This window comes from Zootermopsis nevadensis, unplaced genomic scaffold (assembly GCF_977971745.1).
Source record: "Zootermopsis nevadensis isolate Lab colony 2312 unplaced genomic scaffold, Znev_1.0 Znev_ptg000023l, whole genome shotgun sequence".
NCBI classification, from domain to species: domain Eukaryota; kingdom Metazoa; phylum Arthropoda; class Insecta; order Blattodea; family Termopsidae; genus Zootermopsis; species Zootermopsis nevadensis.
Window position 1 is genome coordinate 6806698 of NW_028259155.1, and position 22165 is coordinate 6828862.

Here is a 22165-nt window from a genome sequence, read left to right on the forward strand (position 1 = left end):
TCTTTTAAGTATCAGTGAGACGAGTTATCTCTCTCAAGACTCCTTCCACAGTAGTGGATCGTCTGAAACAAGGATTGCCATTAATAAGTGAATTACGCTTCTTCTCATACTTCCTTTTCTCTTCAATACTGCCCTCAGAGCAATCCTAGTTCCTTGTCAACGCACCATGAACGGCCAAAAATACATTCTCATTACAAGGTAAACATTTGCGTAACATTCTCATCTTTATTCTGGGAATCGCTGCCTGCCTCCTCTTTTACAGCTTCTGACCTATAATTCACATAAATGAACACTTTAAACAATTTTACACGAGCAGAAATTAAATCACAGGCACATGCAACCATATGCATGGTTCAATAAATTATCTAAGGGGATGTACCTCGTTGTTGGTGCAGATACTTGTTCAACTGTTTCCTGCTGTTGCTGCTAAGAACTGCTGGATGGTTGTGCACCCCTGTCTCTTTCAGCTTGTGCATCCCTGTCTCTTTCAGCTTGTGCGATACGTTTTTTTAGTAGAGACAAATGTTCGTCTGGAATCTACAAAAGCACAAGTCACAATATTGCACCTACATTAAATAAATAATATATAAAGACTCTGGTACTAGAAGAACATACAAAATAAAACTAATTTGTGACAATGGTTCACCATTATAAGAAAATTATGTTCTGCATTTCCACAATCTGAGCTGACTTTCACGTTCTCAGGCGTTTGCTCCACTGCATCTTCTGGGTATTCCCAATGGTCTAATGGTTAGTACTACTCTGTTATTAAAAAAGACCCGTGCACTTTGCAGGCGATCCGACATTCATGAACACACTTCTCACGATGGCAAAACCAGAGTACGCGCCTTCACAGGAGTCGTCTCACATAACACGGTCTCAATTCCTCACCTTAATAAGTGACAACTAACCAGAGAAAGTAATATTGCAAAAGAAAAATATGTTGATGGAAGAAGTAATTGTTGTCTAGTGTAAAAATGTAAATTACCTTTCCAATCATTTTGTATACATCAACTTGTTGTTGCACATGTATTCGTGCTAAGCAGTCCAGTGCTGCATTTCGCACAGATACGCCACAGTCTGAAATAATGCGCGCGATTTCCTTTAGGGCAGCGCTGGGATTGCGTTTGCAAACTCTCACTCCAACTATATCAAGGCTACTTATCTCGAAAGGCTTACTCGAGGGATGTACCTTGTTGTTGCTCAAGATTATTCTTGTTCTTCATCCTGCTGCTGTTGTTGTTGTTGGTGGTGGTGGTGGTGGTGGTGGTGGTGGTGCTGCTACTGAAGAAATCTCCTAATACGTCTTTGTAGCATACTCAAATATGTCTCTTCCATCTACAAAAGTACAAGTCACAATATTGCACCTACATTAAATAAATAATATATAAAGACTCTGGTACTAGAAGAACATACAAAATAAAACTAATTTGTGACAATGGTTCACCATTATAAGAAAATTATGTTCTGCATTTCCACAATCTGAGCTGACTTTCACGTTCTCAGGCGTTCTTGCTGCAGGCTAGCGCCATTTCCTGATAGTGGCAGCCACGAAAGCTCTTAATCTGCTGCTTCAGATTCACGTTTTCGGCCTTGATACTTGAGACTACATGAATCAGTCCGTTTATGGTTTCGTGTGTTTTTCTCATTTTAATCAGGTGTTGCTTCTGTAAGTCCTTGATTTTTGTTCTCAGATCCTCGACGTCTTTGTTTCTCTCACGAAGGACCTCCAGCTCTCTCTCCACGCGAGCAAAATGAGATAATATAATAAATAAATGTTCCCTCTCTGCTAATATTTGTTCTTTCTTCTCAGCAAATATCAGATCGTCTATTAATCTCTTAACGTTCTCCATGGTCGTTAATAAACTGCGTTATGTCCTGATTTGTTTCTTCGTTTGTCGGTTGTTATCAAAGATCGGTTTTCTTCTCAGGCACCTGCAGTCAAAAAAGATACATCTTATTACCTTCCAATGCTATTATAGCATCGGTGCCCTTTTAAATTCAACGCGAAATTCGAATACAAATTTGTACTACGTGTGCTTATATTTATATTACTAATATTTTGCTCTCTGATCGGCCGATTATTCTGTTATTATACTAAAAACTAATTGTAATGGTAGGTGTGATGTTGATCAGAGTTATTTAAGAACTTGGTAACTTATTTAGATACAGATGACAATAAGATCATTCAGGCATCAACAAATAACAGCACTGAATAATCCGTCTGAGGATTCTTTACATGCGCCATTTTTCGGCGAAGGAAGTTTCATGGCCTACCCTGTGCCCCTATTCTGTAGCATAAAGAAGGCAATAATTTCTCCTGGGTTGTCTCTCCAGGGATAAGATATTTTGTATGTATTATTCATCCTTGGACGCACTGCAGGATAAATGGGATTAAAGAAACGTTTCCTGCACTTTCGATGAAAGCAAGATCAGGCACATCGACTTACTACGATTTTAATTCCCAGAAACAATTTACATTCGTTCAGTTAATAAGACGATATCATACTTGTCAGTTGGTTCATCATCGTTTCAAACTTAAAAGCAACAAGCTACTAAACTTCGTTGCTCTGTACTAAACTTCAAGAAGAACTTCACAGTTTTCACGACACTTCAAACCGAGTGCTAGTTCGTACACGAGTTAACGCTTCATTCCGTGTTTAAGGGTTACTCTGTAAGCAGCGATTATTCGGGATTCTTAAATATTCTTCGGATTAAAAGAGCTACGAAATCTTTTCTATTGCTGCAGAAATTGAAATATTTACCTTAAATGCAGATGGTATTTGGAGCACAACAACGATGTTTAACAATTGCTTACGAATCCTCACGATGCCACAGGAAATTACAAATAAATTCAATAGCCAGAAGGCCAATAGAGATGGAGCACGCGAGACGAACGCAGTAATAAAGATGGAAAGAAAACAACACACGAGTGCATAGGACGTTAATGCACAAAGAAAAATTACTACTGAATGCATCAGATGTTTGTAATAATAATTTAAATAAATCAAGTGAATTAGATTTTCGTAAAATGCGATTAAGGGACAGCGATCTTCCTTACAAATTCATGGACGCCCCAGGAGACAACATCAGCAGTTGATGAGCGTCCAGAAAGGGAATGTTTTTAATCGAAGGGCTGCAACTGAACATAGAAGAGTCTCTCAGATTCCGAGCAGGAATGCGGAGACCGACAGCTTCCTGAAGGGAAGAACATCATTTAAATCCGCGGTAAACTTTCGTAAGAGACAGCGCATCGCTGCAATAATCCTTCTCACAATTGTAAATGATAACCTGTAAAAGTAATGAGCAATAATAATAAATAGGAAACCCTTGGCTCACCCTTTGTGAACAGGAGGAGATCTCGATGTCCACACGCAGCGAAAGTTGAATTATAAATTAAATATTAATCGAACGAGTGCGGGACACTGTCACAAAATTGTTACTAATTCATAGAACATAAATCCACGAGTTATTCTGAAATGTTTTTGCTAAATAAGGCAACAAACGTATCTCGAAGCACTTTATCCAAAACCTCTTCGCAGCACAATTCGTTCCAGACTGACGAAAGCCAACCAACCAAAAAGCTAACTAAGGGCGGAGCGTCGTCCCTTCCTAGGTGACACCATTCCTGCGCACGAGGCGTATTGCTGGAAATGGATAACGGTCTTAATATAAAAAACTGAAATTGTGCTAACGCTAACAGGGTTTCGTCGTGGCGGGAGCCTCGACCATTCAAACTGGGATCTGTTGCTGCTGATGGGAGGTCATCCCGTCAGGCAAGTTGTCCAAAGGAATTTGGTTGGATCTCCGTTGGGGTCCGTTTCGGCTGAAGGCCTCTGCGGCATGGGGGGGAGATCACTTCAGCTGATGGCCTCCGTGATCGGTGGGGGGGGGGGTGGTGGGCCGTGCCCCTATTAAGTTATACCCTGGCATTCGCCTTACAACTGAGGAAAAGCACGGAAAACCTCAGGGTAGCCGAGTAGTCTAACCACTCGTTGTGCCGACTTGGCAGTCTTTTGGGGACAGCCTCGGCTGGCCTGCTGAACATCAGTCGCCCTCGGTTGCCCTTGGGCGACCTCTGGCAGCCCTCGTTCGGCACGAGTGCCTCCCGAGTTGCCGGACTAAGGGGTTCCCCACACCAGCTAACCTCGAGTCAAATCTCTCGGTCAGTGCTCTGATGTGGTCGGCAATTTAATTTGCCCTTGTTCATAAATAACGTCATTTTTTGAAACTTGTTTAATTTTAAAGGCGATTTTTGTGGGGCCCGGGCGCTGTTGAGCCCATCGCCCCTGCGACAGGGAGAATGTTTCCTTCCTTCGAATCCCGATTATTCTTTTTCAATAGTGAGAGAATAATTGAGTACTGAATTAATAATTAATTATTATAATAAATTAATGCTTTATTGCTAAGACAAAATTGATGAACATAGAACAATTTTATTATATCTACATTATGTAATTGACTAATCCTTTGAAGACTGCCCCAGTACCACTGTCTGAAGGTGCACTTGTTAAGTTGTCCACTGTCCAACAGTCACTATCCATTCATGTTGTGTCCACTTTCACTCTTCCAACTAATCCTCTTGCTTTCTTCATCGAAGTTAACATATTATTTGTTTTCAATTGCATTTCTGCTCTTCAAATCCTCGATCTCCATCGGTTTTTTGATAAATTTCTTGTCTTGTCTGTAAATGTGTTTTGTATTATGAATAACGAACACTCAGTTACGCCTACCGTGCAATCTGTTAACTTTAAAACTTAGAAGAGACATCCACACAAACAACAACAAATTAGGCGGCCATTAACAGCTCTAGACCATTTCTATGGCGTCACCAGAGATGTCAGTGCGAAAAGAGCGCGCTCAATTCAAATCGTTTGAAAAATAATTAATGTGGCTGCGTGATTCCCCCCACTTCCTCTAATGCACCTGAAATCTTCTACGGGTATACTACGAGGCCCTGTATTAGTCGTTCGCTCAGATATGAGCTGTGAAATGCGCGTGAGGGAGGGTACTGACGCTGTATTCTAGCGGTAGTACGGCACGGAGTAGAACAGCTTTCTCTGTACTATTAAACACAAAAACATCAGTGCAGACTGAATTACTTACTATTTGATTCACCGGCATTTCCATAAGACACAAATTTTTAATATACAAGAAAGTGTTTCAAAATTTTCAAATTAAACTGAATAATTGTGAGCAGTGTGACTTTTTATGCTTCTGATAAATAATGCAGTAACTTGAAATGGATCTGGATCTCTGGAGTCCAGCGCACAGACGTGGAGACATGGCGGGCCGACGGATCTCCGCGTTGGCACTGGAGATGCTCTGCATGTGTAGCAGCCTCGCGTCGGAGGAGCAGACCTCATGAAAACCAATTCTAAGAGTGCAACGAGGTTTGCTGAAGGGAAATCTTTTAGCATTTATCCGAAACTAGAAAAAGTGCGTGGCGTTTCTTGGAATTCCGTAGGCCAAACTTCCTGTCGGCGACCTCAACTTTAAGGTAACGAGAAGATGATAAGTAACAACGCGAGTTCTACATTGCGGTCTGTATTTTGTGAAAAGTACATAAATCATTCGCAATATATCGCCGTGTCCAGAGGAAAAGTGTCGCCAAAATTACGAAAAAACCTTAGAACCTAAAATGTCACATCGTACATAAAGTAACTAACATTGCGTGAGAGACAAATTGAATGATATATATCGACGTCTTAATTTTTACAAAACTTTCAATAAATTTGTTAAAGCCGATCAAAACGGGAAATGTACCAGCGGTAAATTACGTAAATTGAATCCAATGTCTCTTGCACAAAGAGTGCGAGGATTTGGAATCCATTTGTAGGGGTTCAGATGTCCACGGGCGATTTACTTCAAGCAGGATATAATTCAAAAACAGACTTTTATTAAGCGAAAGTACGCAATTATTTCTGATACCCTTTTAAGGGCCATTGCATGAATTCGAACGAGGTTATTAATTGGGAAAAAGGTGTCGCATGAACTGTAAAAGACGAATACACACGCCGTAATCTTAAAAGTCGTATCTTCAGCCTCTACGGTACAAAAACTCCAGCAGATCATCATGAAATTACGGTCTTTAACTTCGAATGTTGTATTTACGGCCTGTTTAACGACGATATTTGTAATCTAAAGTGCATTACGTCGAATGAAGGGACGAGTAATGAATAATAAATTGTAAAATACGTTGAAGGAAAGGACTACGGCCTAGTTTCCGGTACTATCACAGAATGTGCCTGAAAGAAAGAAATAAAACCACGAAAAACTTCAATCACGACAACCGGTCTCGGGCCTACATCAAATAGATTGTAGGAATGAGATTATTTAATTCCCGATGCACGTTAGAAGCATAAACGCGAATTTTGCAGGAGCTTTTCTTATGCGTAAAAATTTTCTATTTCGAGTCTAACAACTTGAAATTGTTTACCAGCCACAATTATTCACATACGCAAACACGTCACTAAATTCCATGCTGATTAACCATTCCTGGTAATGACGAAATGTCCAACAGCTTGAGAAATTTAACGACGCATTCGCTGGCAGTTCTGCTCCGTTGCTCTGCCTCTCGAAGCAAAGTCTGTGATGGCAAATAATTTCTATTCAGTTTTAATTCGAAATTTGCTCGCTGACGGCCCCTCAAGCGCCGGAACCATGGTCAGGAACTCGTGATGCGACTTCGGAAGGGTGCACGTGCACTCAGAGGAGCGACTTGACGACATTACTGTCGGGAGAGGACGACTGTCTCTTTCTCAACGTCTTCACGCCAAAGGTGACTTCCAAACTGAGTGGACGCAGGACACTTCTATCGACGTCATGGCAGAAGATGACAAAATTTATGCATCGAAGATAAAACTCATAGCCGTGGCCAAGACATTTTGCACAGGAAGTACAGAGTTCCATGTGGAAAATACAACGTGAAATTTTCAAACAAAGATTTCAAGCCATAATGCTGGATCAGTTTCACTACCAACAAATATTTACAGTCAAACAAAAGAAAGACGAGGTTCTCCAAACTTCTGCAGATAGTGTCTTCACTCTGGCAAAGAAAACACTACCCTCCTCGCGTATCCCAGCGATTCAAGAAGCCTCGAAAAGCGACAGTTGTCGGAGTGTCTTTGGTTTGCATCCAGACTGACCATCGAGCTTTGGCGCATCTAATGAAATTCTTAGATAACTCTCGGTTAATGAGATGGTCTCTCAGATTAGCGGAGTTTGATTTCACAACAGAATTTCGCCCAGGAAAGTTTATGCAGCATGTAGACGCCCTAAATCGACACATCGCTACCCTGGAAAACGACCCCTTGAGTCGGGAAAACATGGCTAAAGCAGCAGAGCGACAGTTTTTGTCAGCGTCTGTAGAAATAACTTTGACAAAGTTTTGTTATGTAGCAAATATAAAGTAATTAAAATTGTTTGAGATCTGTTGAAACTACTTTCTTTCACTTTCCTGACGTTTTGTATCAAGCTATGTCAAAAGAATTCCAATAATGGCGTAAGACTCATCTTTGGGATTGTGCCCATTGTAATAGTTTTAAAATGCACAGATTTTGGAAATTGACTATTTTCAACAATTTAAAAAAACTGGTACAATGGACAATGTCCAAAACATGAGCCAAACACGTTCTGTGTTGGTGAGATTTTGGGTTCATGGCAGAGAATCTTCTGGGATGCTACGCTGCATAGTCGGGTATAAGTTTACCTGCCAGATATAGGGTGACGTGTGGTCAGTACGACGAACCCCCAGCCATTGCTAGTTTTCCTGACCGGGTTACGCTCCCCAATTTCCTCACGATGCTGGGTTGGCACTGGTCGAAAGCTCACGAGAAAATTTCTTCTCCCCCGAGACTTGAACCAGCGCGCATTCCATATTGCCGGTCTGAAGCATGATGCCTCAGACTGGCGCGGGACGCAACTACACACATGGTTCAATAAATTATGTAAAGGGATGTACCTTGTTGTTGCTCAAGATTATTCTTGTTCTTGGTGGTGGTGGTGCTGTTGTTGTTGCTGCTGTTGGTGGTGGTGGTGCTGCTGCTCAACAACTGTCGCAATACGTCTTCGTAGCATACTCAAATATGTCTCTTCCATCTACAAAAGTACAAGTCACAATATTGCACCTACAGTAAATAAATAATATATAAAGACTCTGGTACTAGAAGAACATACAAAATAAAACTAATTTGTGACAATGGTTCACCATTATAAGAAAATTATGTTCTGCATTTCCACAATCTGAGCTGACTTTCACGTTCTCAGGCGTTTGCTCCACTGCATCTTCTGGGTATTCCCAATGGTCTAATGGTTAGTACTACTCTGTTATTAAAAAAGACCCGTGCACTTTGCAGGCGATCCGACGTTCATGAACACACTTCTCACGATGGCAAAACCAGAGTACGCGCCTTCACAGGAGTCCTCTCACATAACACGGTCTCAATTCCTCACCTTAATAAGTGACAACTAACCAGAGAAAGTAATATTGCAAAAGAAAAATATGTTGATGGAAGAAGCAATTGTTGTCTAGTGTAAAAATGTAAATTACCTTTCCAATAATTTCGTAAACATCAACATGTTGTTGCACATGTATTCGTGCTAAGCAGTCCAGTGCTGCATTTCGCACAGATACGCCACAGTCTGAAATATGGTGCGCGATTTCCTTTAGGGCAGCGCTGGGATTAGGTTTGCAAACTCTCACTCCAACTATATCAAGGCTACTTATCTCGAAAGGCTTACTCGCGGTTGTGGTAATCTCCATGGGGACTTTTACCTTTGGACTTAGTACGTTATTGATTTGACAACTCTGGCATCGTTTTACGTAGTCCTCAGCTTTCTGTTTCATGTTCGGCCAACCATATTGTGATTTTATGGCTCTATGTGTCTTGTTCATACCCCGGTGCCCTCCCAGTGGAGCATCGTGATATTCGTACAGGATTTGTGCCTTTTTCGCCCACGTTTCATTGCCAGCCAGGGTTACACTATTGATTCTGCTTAGAGCGTCTGCGTTAGTGTTCAGAGCTCCTTCCTTATATACAATTTCATGATCATACTCCTGCAATTTGATTCGCCATCGCAGTAACCTCGAACCCGGATCCTTGATGTTCATGATCCATGTTAAGGGTTTGTTGTCACTGGATATCTTAAATGTCTGTCCGTAAAGATAGGGTCTGAAGTGCTTTACTCCCCATGCGATTGCCAAAAGCTCCTTCTCACTTGTCGAATAATGTAGGCGATTGGTAAATCCTTTCCTATTGTTCCCTGTTACAGAATCGTCCCGATGCCCTCATTACTAGCATCTGTTGTTAGTTTAAATTCCTTAGAGTAATCAGGGTATTGCAAAATGGGTTTTGAAATCAATTTCCCCTTCAGTGCCTGGAAGGCATTTTCTAGGTCGGGCGTCCAAACGAATTGTACATCCCTTTTTAACAGGGCGTGCAATGGTGCTGCGATCTTGCTAAACCTGGGGATAAATTTCCTGTAGTAAGACGCCATTCCCACAAAACTCTTTACCTGTTTTACAGAAGTGGGTCCTGGAAAGTTTTCAATCACTGCTACCTTCCGAGGGTCTGGTAAAACTCCATTTTCTGTGACCACAGAAAATCATCACCTATTGCTATGCCTAAGCACATGATAGCATAAACATTCACAAAAACAGCGCGCATCGTATGCCCAGTGGGTCACATGCCTCAGACTCACCTGTCTTCTGATGAACCTTTTTGTTTCTGTACAACGCATGTACAGGTGAATTTGGGTTGTTGACGTAGTCCACCTTGATAGGTTGGACAAGGCCACGCTCTAAATCTGCAAATCTTCTCCGTCACAATCCCGTTCATCGGGATGCCAGACCTCCTCCCTAATCTGAGCAAAGACCTTGCCAATGGCGGTCGTATTGGATAGCATGCAGAGTGCACGCGGTGTCTTTCCCAGGTCTCCTGGAACTACAGTTGATGCCAACAGTAAAGCGAGATGAAAACCCGTCCACGAATTGGATCGAGCGCTCATTCATGATGGTCGCTTCGGAAGCGTTGGCATCCCGGGCCACGACGTCCCCTCTGTAGAGCATGAGGCCGGCTCTGTACTTTCCATCTGCTGGGTGACACCTCACCATCTGGCTTTCAGGCTCAAAACAAGCTCTTGTAATTCCAACTCCTCCTCCAACCGATGAATTGCATGCAACTTATCCTACCTGCTTACTGGTGGAAATTTAACTTTGTGCAAAGATGCTCTACTCGTCAGTTGTCTCCTGTCTCTGGACTAATGTTCTTTCACTTAGTTGTTGTTGTTGTGGTCTAGCGCGGCTTCTCGTAAGTGGGGGTCCTTGAGGTGTCGTCTCGAGCGAGGCGAACACTTTATTAAAAGCGGTGTTTACATATTGATGAACACATTATTAATGAGAAACGCAACAAACACTAGGAATCTTGTAAGCTGTACCCTCGGCTGCTGACGCGGCTCCTCTCTCCCTCTTCTTCTCCTGGATGATGGCATCCCTCAGCTCCTTCACGACCTGCCGGAGCAGCTCAGGGAGGTGGGCCTTGAGAAAGGCCAGCTCGTTCCCTTCCATATCCGAACACAATCTCACCGCACGAGGACGAATTCTCCGTGGACAACTCTCACCCAATCTGCCCCGAGCACGACTGAATGCAGACCCCGTCCAAGGTTAAATAGAAAGTATCTTCCTAATGCGGAATATAAGGTACCTTCTACTGCATGTGAGCAATGAACACAGAAACCTCGGCCTACGTGTCACGTACCTGCAGAACCATGGACAATGATACAAGCCACATCATGGCCGTATAATGAGGGTGCCTGTCCCCCAGCTGTATTGCGTATTTTAGCATGGAAATGCTTGTCGCCAGCATTCTCTGAAGGTGCCTGCAAATACAAGATAAAGTTTACTTCCTAACAATTAAGTCTTGTTTGAAAACCAGACTGGCAGAAATATTTTAAAGTTAACCTGAAAGTACTGAATTTACATCTGATATATGGTAAAATTGTTGTTCAAAGCAATGAAAGGTATCTAAAATATTTAAATAATTTTCTGGTTCTTATGTTACGTGGTGGATCAACACTTAAGAAACTTCCAAACACTTTCTGTTACGTCACTGCAATCAGAGTTTTGACGTAAATACGTTTATATTTTCGGGTCAGTGTCATTCGGCAAAAAGTGTAACTGCATTGTTATGTTACCTTGGAAACGTCATCTGTTTACTCGGCATTGTTGTTACCTATAAAACATTTAATTACATTACCTTACATTCAGCTACCACAGACCCATCTTAAGCGTAACTAATTCAAGTTAACTAAGCAAAGTCTTATTCAAACTTTACTCAATTGTAAAGCATGTATAAAGGAAATATTTAGAATAAAGCCAATATATAAACTTCCTTTCCGTATAGACGTATTTACGTCAGATTCTCCGGAACCGTGGTTCCACTGACAAATTTTTTCCTTTGTTCTCTTTCTTACCTCCTGCTTCCTCTCCGTTTTCTATTGACCGAAGTTGGTTGCAAACTTAACCACGTATGTTAAAACTAAAATGACACTAAGAGCAAGTTATTAATTACAACTCTCAAAACTTCTTTCAAAATACTTATGCAACCGTTACACATCACACACTTAATTCAATGATGGAAGCTTCTAGAAATTCCACGGAAATATTATGGACTACATCACAGAGCATAAATATCCAGCAAACATTGATGGACTACACTAAAGACTGTTAACATCCACGTTTGTGTTTATTCTTCGCTCCACTACAACCCTGGACCTTCGCACTACTCGACACAGGGTTACAAAATGTGGTTGCAAGTAACCTCGAAAATAAGTTCCTTGATAGGCATAGATTGGGGGATATTAAAATTACACAAAGAGGGCGGGACCGTAACAATTTGGCTCACCATTGACAAGTTCCTATGAAACGTTTTGTAACCGTCCTTTCACTCCAAACTCTCCATCAGGACTGCAAGGGGTTTTGTGTTGGGTTTCGTTTTGGTAACTCAGGGCATGGACTCTTGCCTTCAAGGAATATACGGGTTGGTGAAGAGGGGTTTCGGGATCGACTTGCGAGGCAGTGGAATAAGAGGGGATGTCGTTCAGTTATAAATTGTGTATTCGTTCACTTTGATCAGGCACGTTTATTAATTTCGTACTTTCCCTCGCCGAGTGCAGGACTACTCGCCGCCGAGACTAAAGCGTAAGTGAGTTTTTGGAAGTCCCTTGCTGGACGCAAGACTCCCCCAAGACTTTTGAATCTCAAGAGTGTTCTCATTGGCTGAGTGGTTCATCACCCTAACCTTACAAATTTGCCGCCGATAGCTTATTTTAAACCCATTGGTGGATAGTGACGTGATTTATCCTAAGTCTTCTAACGGCTAAAACACATCTGGAAGAGCTTACTCATCCCACCAAGTCGAGCCACCGATCATAAAATCACCCATTCATCTGGTCACGTAGCTGGTGCCAGGCAGTCGCCCGGTGGAACAAACAAGTCTCCCAAGATGTGGCCCGAACTAGCGATACTAACCGTCAACTCGGGAAAATTCAATACAATTTGATTATAAATTCCGATTAAGGAAGGCGCTACCGAAACAAAACTAACTTAGGCCCCTTTCCTTGCATATAAACTGGAGTAATCGCCAAAAGTCCAGTCTAAGTCCATCTCCGGTCTGCCTGTTCGAGAATCGAACTCAGAGTGGGCTGTCACAGTTTCTTATGGATGTAAGTAAAGCTGTCCCACTATACGCCATGCATTTTACTGATTTACATCTTACAAAGTAAATGTATTGTGTGAATTCATAGATCAAGCACTAAGATTTAAATGAGTACATACTAGAAATTATGACATTAATTGACAAATTTGTACATTCTCTCTTCCAGTAAAGTGCTTCAGTAAATTCCTCCCTAAACACTATTTTTTTGACGTAAATACGTCTATATTTTCGGGTCAGTGTCATTCGGCAAAAAGTGAAACGAAAACGTGTAACTGCATTGTTATGTTACCTTGGAAACTTCGATTGTTTATTCGGCATTATTGTTTCCTGGTGGTCTAGCGGTTAGAACGCTGGCCTTGTAATCCTGGGGTCTCGGGTTCGATTCCCGGCGGTGCCCGAAACTATAACTTGTGTTGGGCAAGGCCGTGGTCTAGGCAACACGGAGTTTTCCTCCGTGGCATCCCAACAATTACTCCATTCACACACAGAAGAAGGCAATGGCAAACCACTTCTGGATCATCTGCCAAGAACGTATATGAACAGGTCCCAGTCCGAGAAAAGGATGGAAGGATCCTGTTCATATGGACCTGTCGTCAGACAGAACACTAAATAAAAAAATAAATAATAAACGTCAATTGTTACCTATAAAACATTACATTACATTACTTTCATCTACCACAAACCCACTTTAAGCGTAACTAATTCAAGTTGATTAAGCAATGTCTTAATCAAACTTTACTCAATTATAAAGCATGTATAAAGGAAATATTTAAAATAAAGCCAATTTATAAACTTCCTTTCCGTATAGACGTATTTACGTCAAATTCTCCGGAATCGTGGTTCCACTGACAACTCTGCGCTAGATGCTGCCGAATGAGCCGGGGCTTTGTCGTCCAGGAGAAAAAAATCACGAGTGCGGTAAAGGGCGCGGCGAATTCGTCGAATGCGCAAAATTAGGCGGTTTAAATCACCTTTATAATACTCTGCATTCACAGTGCAACCTTCCTCCACGAACTGTTTTTGCACAAAGCTGTAAAAAAAGTCAGTCCACACTGTACGTTCATGAGTCCTTCATAAGAAGGCGCTGGCCAGTGTCGATACTTGCACATCGACTCCAGTAGGCCCAGTGACCTTGCGGTTTTTCTCTGTCTTCTTCCCGGAGCTCGATCCGGTGGTGCCCCATTACCATGTCCATGCACGAAAAATACTTGGACTGTCCTAATTGATCCAATATCTCGGATGTGGCAGGAAGTGGGTATGCATTTCCTACCGTTTTCTCATTCGGACGCCGGCCTCCAGGTTTTCTCTCCACTCGCGTCTAACTTCTTTGGTCCTATCAAAAGTTGACTATTCCTTCTTCTACCAATCTAGTCACTTGCCTTTCTACCTCCGCCTTTTGGGATTCGGGTAGCCTGTGCGGTTTTGTGTTCATTGGTGCTGTCCCCGGTGCCAGCGTTATGGAGCGTCTAACTGCGTTAGTGCAACTTAATTTGTCCCCCGTTATTATTATTTAGTGTTCTGTCAGACGACAGGTCCATTATTCTGCCCAAAAAGAGTTCTCAGCTTCTCGAACTCTTTCTGCACAACGCCCTGACTGTCAGGTCACACGATCAAAATCGTCTTCACTCTTGATTTTTGGAAGCGCAATTCGGGATCGTACGCATAACACCAACTCTCGTCACCTGTAATGATCTTGTCCAGAAAGTTCTCTTTCATCTGTTAATCATGTTTAACAACTCGCTCGTCCATTTGCTCTCGCGTCAAGGCATGCGGGACAAATCTGGCGCACAGTTTTCGTTTTCGCAAATCTTCGCTTAAAATCCGCAGAGCCACTGTTTTCGGGATGCCAAGTGTGTCTGCTATTAACCGAGACGTCACTTTTCGATCTTGTTGAACCATTTTGGCGACGGCGGTAATGTTTTTATCGGTTCGACTTGTTCGTCGTCCTTCACTGACTCCCTGCCCTCTCGAAACCGTTAGTGCCACTCAAAAATTGTTGTTCCGCTTACCGCTGCATCACCGTAAGCCTTCTGAATCAGCTCCACAGTCTTTGAAGCCGAAATATTGGCTTTACAGCAAAATTTAATCGCCACACGTTCCTCCTTCGCGCCCATCTCACGACCTTGACACTGCGCAACAAGAATTGCTCGTACGAGACAACCCTTCTTAACAACATCTGCCACTCGCACCCTTGTCAGAAGGGGTCTCTACTACGTAGTTCAACCTCGGTCCGGAAGATGGCGATGGTAGAAAAGCGATAAAAAATTCAGTCCGGGAACTTTTGGACCGCACATTATCCATTATGTAGAACGCGAAATTACACCTCAATTGGACTTGTTTAAAAAAATATGAATTAGCAATTCGTGATATGAGTAACCCTTATGGACGCACTGCCCCTCCCTGAAAGTCTTTCTGCGGAAATAATCGCTTTTACAGGTAACAGAATTCATTTTCCACGTCATTTATTTGTGGGAAAGAGTGGTCTACAGCAAAATGTTTTGTAACTGAATTCTTGTCTTCACCATTTTGAATTATCCAACTTGTGATGTAGCCCATGTAACATAGTGGCCGCCACTTTAAGCGACTTCCATACTTTCACTATTATTGCATTAGCATGTAATTGTGTACACTTTCCAATCTTGTACACAAATGGATTGGGCACTACACATTCTCCACTGATTGCAGATTTTCTTTCCTTCATGGTCTTCATGTGCTCACAACGTTTTTCAGTGGTTGTCCATGCATTGGGAACCAAAAGTAGATTTGGATATTCTCAGACGTGCCTCTGAAGTTGGCCGATAGGTACCATGAGTTGTACCAAGTACGAGAGTTGCAACTCACCAAAACCATAGGACTGATTCCTACTTTGTCGATATTGTTGATCACACTGTTTCCTGATTTTCTAGTTACAACAGACAGAAATTAAATTTCCTTAGATCACACTAACATAAGCAAATGCAGCGGTGAGGCATAAGCCTCGTGTCCCGCAGGTTTTGTTCTTGTTTCAGCCTCCCAGCAGCGCTGTTTCTGAGAAGAAGTGATGTAGCCATGGAACTTTGCGATCTTCGAGGTCTGGGGGCGCGGCGGTCACCAGTCTGGTACGGGGCACCAGCCAACATTTCTGGATATTTTCTGTTTCAGAGGAATAAAGAAAGTTGCAAAGAGTTGCTGAGGAAGTGTCTTGAGAGTACGGACTACTGTGGCAACAGTTTCAGGTACAGGCATTCTGAAAAGTTAGTTGCAGTTGAAAGCCTTTTTCACTGCACTATGGCCTGTTACCATGGGCTGGGGAAACGTGCGGTAATTTGAAGTTATGAGTTGACTTGTCTTCTGAGTATAGCACCATGTAACTCATCGCCGTGGTGATGGAGGCGGCAAGGACCTCTGAAACACTAGAAAACATCTACCAGACTACACGGTGCTGCAACTCAGAAGACAGCCATCATTGGACTCACCGCTGGGAGTAACTTAAATCAAAGTTCAGGTTACTTTTTATCCTAATACTTATCGACAATCTCCTCAAATTTATTAATATACTTTTGGCTTTAGAGTCAGATAAAGAGTGGTAATTTTACATCAACTTATTTATACTGATAGCAGAATTAGTTGCTTTAATTAATAAATTTAAAACAAGTTTTAAATTTTAATATCAGGAGACTTGTGACATAAACAATTCTGTCATTAGGTAAATTCTTCGGTACAAATTTTAATTGTGTTCTTGAGGAGTCTTGGTAGTGAATGCAAAATGTGAAGAAACGTGGCCTGGTTTAAAAAATGAGATTGGCCTGTAACCCCATATTGTTGTTTAGTTTAGCGCAATTTCAAAATCGACGTTGCCACCACGTTTGTGGACGTGCTGTAATTATTCAGTCTTCTGAGTCCTTACACCCATCACACATGAAGTGAAATTGATCCATCACTATCAGTGAATCCATTTGACAGCATTCTTCTTCTTAATGTTGTCCAAATACAATCCACAATGAGGGGGGAGGGTAATGGAGGTTGCTGGTGTAGGCCCAGTTTGAGAAAATATTTTTCCAGATGGACTGTTTCCAAGTACTTTGCACTGTATTTTACTTGCAGGCAGCACATTTTCAGTGTTGACTTTGGGGTTTCATTAACTCTTCAACCACCAGTACCAACCAGCCGTTGACTTTCTTAAATAAATTGATAATTTATCCCTTCAACTTCAACAACATTGTAGGCTGCCCATCTGACTTGATTGATGGTTACTCCAAGGACTGCCTTATGCTTCCACTTTTTACTTTGGAGGGATTAGAAATCGTTTTCCAGGTTCAAATGACTTTTTTTTGTAAGGTTGCCAGCCTTCATTTTTCATCAGTCATACAGCATCCTTCATACTTTAAGCAGTGTATGGGCTTTTATATGCCATAGTCCAAAAAACAACGGAACATAATCTTGTGGAAGCTAAGAAAACTGCTTCTAAATCTAAGGCTTTTGTAGTGAAAGCTATTGAACCTACTCGCATATCATTTTGACGTGTGTACAAAACACCTTCAGCTGACAGAAACAAAGACAATCCATGCCACCGCATCAAACTCCAGGGCACCTCTATCCTGTCGACAAGATCTGGATACATGGATCGGATGATCAGGGAAGCCATCAAAATTGAATTGCATCCCAATAACGTCAACAGGGAGGATGAACTTCGCCTGAGCCGGTCATGGAAGCCTCTCAGTCACTCCCTCCTAAGGCTCTGGAAGCATCCCACCCACCAATACTCTGCCCTTTTCCAGACAAATCTTGCCCCGACCAGTGCTCCCTTCCACTCTCCTGCTTCACCCCGCATCTTGATCACCCAACTCCTGTGTGTCCCACCAGATGGACCCCTGAGGCCCTCAAAAGGGCTGTCTTTCGGACCTCTCTATGTCCTGTTCCTATAAACCTAGCACTTTCCGCTCAAATGGCTTATTCATCGCCATGATGATGGAGGCTACATGGACCTCTGAAATGTTGGACATCTACCAGATTACACAGCACAACAATCCAGAAGACAGCAATCTTCAGACTCACCGCCATGAAAACCTCAAATCCCACATAGTCTACTAGTACACTGGCAGACTGTAGAAATGAATGTATTTTGCCTTGACAAACTCACTGCACAACTGTTATCACAATGAATCAGTATCAGCCATCAGTGGATTTCAAAAGAGGAATTTTATGCACTCAGCAGTTCAATATGACTAATTAATTTGGTGAAAGCTTTATGGATTTTAGTGATTTTCAGTTTAAAGATGTCAGTGTTGAGGATTTACAAATGAAACTGAAAGCCTTAAACCGTCAAGTTCTGGATGAAAGTCTCCATTGCTGATTGTCCATCGTTTTAATGTGTACTGTACCAGTTACCAATCTGTGTTACATAGGATGTATAAGTGTAAAGGGAATTGGTGTTTAACCAGACTAGATGGAGGGGTAAAGGCATCAGCACAAGTCAACGTGGATGAGCCAAGCACTCACCTGAGATGAAGAAGCAGCAACTGCTGTGAGCTCCATTCCATAAGCCAAGATGGAACAGAAAAGCCTTTTGTGGGCCATTCATATTTCTTGCCTCAGCCTTGCAGAACAAAACTGTGTGGAACTAAGTCACACTAAGATTGAATGTTTCTTTGGTGTCAAAAGTATTACCTGATGTGTTTATACTTTGGGTTTGAGCAGACACTGAGAGTGAGATGTAGTTGAGTAATTCATGTGTAATTTTATGTTCAGTTTAGTTTTTTACTAAATTCACGCAAGAAAACCCACTGAGGTCACGTCATGTAGTAAGCTCCTTACATACAACAGTCTGTAGTTTTCTAGCAGTGTAAGTGCAAAGAGATCTTTTTCATACGTGTAACGAGTGTTTGTCATCAAACACCATATGGCATCTCGCTTGAACTTACCTTTCCTGAATGATACATTTTCTGATTCGCCTGTGCCAAACAAATCGAGAATATTGTCACATGAACCATTTCTATAACAAAGTTGCACTTCACGGGCCTTTTCAGACATGATTTAAAGAATGAATGCGTGAATTGCTGAGCACAGTGGATATTTCTGAGACATAATGTGTTTTTTTATTTCAATGTAATTTATTTTTTTATTATTTTTAGACCATGTGTCAGGAACAGGTTTCTTGACTTTTTGATCACTCTGTATTTCCTAATTTTATTTGTCACTTAGCCGTACAGTTAAATCTGCCATTTAAAGAAAGTGTCTTAATGTAGGAAGTTCTTTATGGCAAAACAAAAGTGTGTTCACATACGTGAGAATGTTGACCAGGAGCTGTCATGGCAAGCCGAATGTTGGCTGTAATTAGAGTTTTGGAGATGCATTAACATTGTGACTTTATCTAAATCTGTGACTTTATCTAAATCTGAAATTATTCTATTTGGTTTAATATTTCCCTACTGAAACCCAAGAGAATGATTTTGAATGAGTGTGCATGGCCTCTGGCGTGGTGTGAAAAACCCGTAAGCCAAGAAGATATTACATGGCCTCTGGCGCGGTGTAAAAACCCGTAAGCCAACGAGAGATAAATAGAAAAGGCTGTGATGTATCTTGGATGTGTGAAAGAGAGTGTGATACAAAAATCAGACTGTCTGATTTTGTAGTAATTGGATGTATAATGATGACCTTGTATTGTAAAGGTTATCCACATATTGTATAGTTTCATTTTGTTGAAAAATTAGGAATTTTGAGGGAAGACACATGTTAAGGCGTTTGTTTTATGTGTGGGAATGGGTATTTATTTTGCCCCAAGGAGTCACATTTATTTCAGAACAGGCTGTAGAAGCCACACGCCAGGCAGCGCTTCCATGAAGTCCTGGGCTCAGCACTCACACCCTGACCAAACTGTTGTCACGTTTGGTGAAGGAATCATTCAGAAATTTTGCACGACTTTTACTCAATTCTTTCTTTTGTGTGAAGACACCGTGTGTGAGGTGAAGTGGGAACTGCACTTGCAGCAGAATCCTAACACCAAAATTTGTGCTGAAGAACCCCATTTCAGTTCAGTCTTATGCCTGGTAAGGTACTTCCTGTTGGTTGTCTGACAATTACGATGTTGCTCTTCATGTTTGAATTGCTAGTCCTCCAAAGAGGGGGCATATATTTAAAGTTGTAAAATACATTATATATCTGTTTTGTGTGAATTTGGGGACAACATTAATGGGTGTCTATCAGCACATTCAGTCTGCAGAAGGAAACCATAAGTTGCCGTAAAATGTAAGTGATTGTAGAGGTTTATATTGTACAATAAACCAGTTTGTTTGTATGGGCTTGTACACTTTCTCTGATCCTTACTGTCAAAGCTCCTTAGGTTTCCCATATTTTTCATTCAACATTTCAAACTTTAAAGCATCGATTGTTTTTATGGAAAGATTAACTTATGTAGGTTATATGCTATATGTAGAGGCTCTTTAAGAACTCTCATAGTTTCACAGGTTTGATAATTTTGTTGGTTAATCAGAGCACTTGAAATAAATTGTTTCTGTGTTCTAGTACCATAATGTCAGAAGAGGTATAGTGCATTGATCTGAATCATTCGAACATAATTTCTTTGAAACAGAAGTCAGAATGATGTTAATAAGAACATAACTCATGCTGATGGTAAGAAACTTAAAACTGTTTCTGGCCACCACAGAAAGAAGGTCCTGGAGGTAGGACTTACAGTGCAGTCATACAATTTTAATCCTCAGAAGCTGTCTTATATTATGGTGTAGTTCAAAGAATGAGTGGACCCATTTGAGCTCTGAATTATGAAAGGCTATGGACAGAAGGAAGCCAGATGCCTTACCTCATCATCATGTGGGTTAGATTAATTTTTATGCAAGTGGTGCTCGGAGGTCTTCACTGCTCAGAGCATAAAGTTGACTCTCTTGCGTGCACCTAGGAACAAGTTATAACACACTGACATATTCTTGTTAGAGTGAGGAGATACATTACTATTCATAGAGAATATGACTTAGGGATTAAATTATTTGATCAGTTATTAGGCAGTGCCTGACATAATGTTCTCACACACCTTTAGAGATACAGAAAATTAGGTGTATTATGGAAACTGTTAGGAAAGATTGGATTTAGCTCCTCTAATGTCTTGTTACCCTCTGTTCCTCAGTGTGGATGCTGTACTGTCTTTGTGATAGTAATTCCTTAGAAATGACTGGATGTTCCCCATACTCCCAGATTTAATTTCCAGTAAGGTAGTTTGTATTCTTGCCATCAACACCTTTTTAACAATTCATTGGTCCCCAGAAGCACTGCTTTTCCACCTAATATGGAGTTTAAGAACACACCCTTTTGATTTGATTTTGTTTTATAACCCTTTCAGGTTTAGTGAATAGTGCTAACCATGATATGGAGCCAGTTAGCTCTCGCTGTATAGAGACCAAGTTGCAGCCGAGACAACCGGGCACAATTCCTAGGAGGGCAAGATCATTTTTTTAGCTGCCGCCTCCAGATTGATTCTGACTCAGGAACTTCAGTTCCAGTCGTAAAGGTTTACCTTTTCTCACTCCGATAAACATATTAGAAGCGTCTAAACAATTGGCATGAAACACTGGTCTGTTGGGTTATTGCAAGGGCGGAGTTGACTGCATAAGAATTCGCCTAATAAATTAACATCGCTAGAAGAGACAAGTAAATTATTGGTTTCATTCAATGCCGTTCCGATTAATTAAGCGCGTGGAAGTTCTGATTATGTAAATGGGCATCTTCTGGTGGCAGGACCGGTGTTTAAAGTTGTCAAGTTACACGTTTTGCTCGCTAGTATTTACGTAGCTCCACAGATCAATTTAATGCTTAAGATGCAACTACAAGAAACACTGAAATGGTCTCATCACTATTTTCTGTCGCGCACATTTATACAGATCTTTCCAGAACTGTAGTCGATGTTTGTTGAGGTCGTGCCGCAAGCTCAGCTCCTGGTCAATATTCAGGTACGGTGCCCACGTGATATTCAGCAGTGGGTCTTCGGCTGGCGAGGGGTTCCTGAAAGTGCAAACTACTGACAAGCATGAACTGTGTAAAAGACGTTTTGAAGACTGGTGGTGCATCTTGCGTTTTTCGTCCGAGTACGAGGGAGGGCTCTGCAGTCAACGAAGTGGCCGAAGCATGAAGATGCCCCCCTCTTCATTGCCTAGGACGCAGAGTTTACCTCCTTCACGTGTCTCCGGCGCAAGTCCAACCTCAAATTTGCTGTTCTTACTTACCCAGTTTTGGCGAAATTTGTCCACATTTTAACCATTCTGTCCTGAGTCACCACGGAAGGGTCGTTGGGTCCCAGAACGTTCGGACTCGGTGACAGCGCGTAGTTAAACAGGTACCCCAATTCCTCCCCGAGCGTTGTCCCTGAAGAAGTAGAAGAAACGAGGGGTAACGACTGCCTTCTGGGAAGCTGTTTTCGGAACGCTCTGTAGTCTCATCTTTTCTCTTCTTCAGAAGCAAAACAC

At 41.7% G+C, this 22165-nt stretch overlaps 2 long non-coding RNA genes across 6 annotated transcripts; both read right to left on the reverse strand.

Annotated features, from left to right (window-relative positions):
• Nucleotides 1–1259: 1259 nt before the first annotated feature.
• LOC147872878 (uncharacterized) lies at nt 1260–11114 on the reverse strand. 5 transcript variants are annotated; one of them, XR_015536645.1, is made up of 4 exons: nt 10438–11114; nt 7964–8100; nt 1448–1935; nt 1260–1338 (listed from the first exon to the last, which is right to left on the reverse strand). It is a non-coding gene; the product is annotated as an uncharacterized LOC147872878 (long non-coding RNA). The 5 variants fall into 5 exon arrangements; XR_015536643.1 differs by lacking the exons at nt 1260–1338; nt 1448–1935 and adding an exon at nt 4416–4684 and having other exon boundaries at nt 10438–10640; nt 10758–11114; XR_015536641.1 differs by having other exon boundaries at nt 1311–1935.
• Nucleotides 11115–21485: 10371 nt separating this feature from the next.
• Nucleotides 21486–22085, reverse strand: LOC147872879 (uncharacterized). Its single transcript, XR_015536640.1, has 2 exons — nt 21926–22085; nt 21486–21704 (listed from the first exon to the last, which is right to left on the reverse strand). It is a non-coding gene; the product is annotated as an uncharacterized LOC147872879 (long non-coding RNA).
• Between the last annotated feature and the right edge of the window lie 80 nt (nt 22086–22165).